This window comes from Mirounga leonina, unplaced genomic scaffold, assembly GCF_011800145.1.
Source record: "Mirounga leonina isolate KUSES-001 unplaced genomic scaffold, KU_Mleo_1.0 Mir_239, whole genome shotgun sequence".
Taxonomy (NCBI): Eukaryota; Metazoa; Chordata; class Mammalia; order Carnivora; family Phocidae; genus Mirounga; species Mirounga leonina.
This window is the reverse complement of record NW_023270624.1, coordinates 2197100-2198032: the sequence shown is the minus strand read 5'-3', so window position 1 is coordinate 2198032 and position 933 is coordinate 2197100.

Below are 933 nucleotides of genomic sequence, written 5' to 3'. Positions count from 1 at the left end.
CAGACAAACTCTTTGAAGCTAAGTCACCCTTTTCTCTCAAGTACACTGCCCCATGTATCTTATAAAGTAGTGATCCTCAAGGTGTGAAGGTAAGGGTGGGTTGAGGTGAAGGGGGGATTTTGCTTCCCCAATGTTACAAAGAAAACCACAGGCCCAAAATGGTGTCACTTAGGTTGAATTCCTAAATTGAGGATTAATACTAAATCTAATTGCAGTTTAGGGGCATCTGGCTAACTCAATAGAGAATGCGATTCTTGATATTAGGGTTGCGGGTTCAAGCCCTATGTTGGGTGTGGAGATTACTTTAAAAAATACGATCTTTTAAAAAAAGGAAAAAAAAAAGAAATTGTAAACAAAAAATACATAAAAAAATAATATTTGCAGTTTCAACCTCCACCCGAAATGTAGTCTTTACCAGTAAAGAATGTTTTTTGATCAGTGCCAGTCTTCCCCATGGGCCCTCTCCATCCCCCAAAGGCAGATGAGGTCAACTGCAGATAAGACTCCTTGCCTTTCCCCACGAGTGGGAACAATCCTTTTCTTTTGCTAATAGCTTTCTCGTCCCACCTTCCTTCTACAAAAACTTTCCATTTTGTGTAATTCCTCATAGCATTCTTCTGTTTGCTAGATGGGATGCTGCCTGTTTTGTGGATTATTTAATAAAGCCAATTAGATCTTTAAAATTTACTCAGTTGAATTTTTTATTTAACATCGAAGACACTGGAGACATTTTTGGTTGTCGTAACTGGAGGGACAAGGGTGTCGCGCTACTGACGCCTAGTAGGTAGAGGCCGGGGATGTTCAAATAGTCTACAATTAAAACTGCCAGATTTAGCAAATAAAATACACAAGGGGGGGCGCCTGGGTGGCTCAGTTGGTTAAGCGACTGCCTTCGGCTCAGGTCATGATCCTGGAGTCCCGGGATCGAGTCCC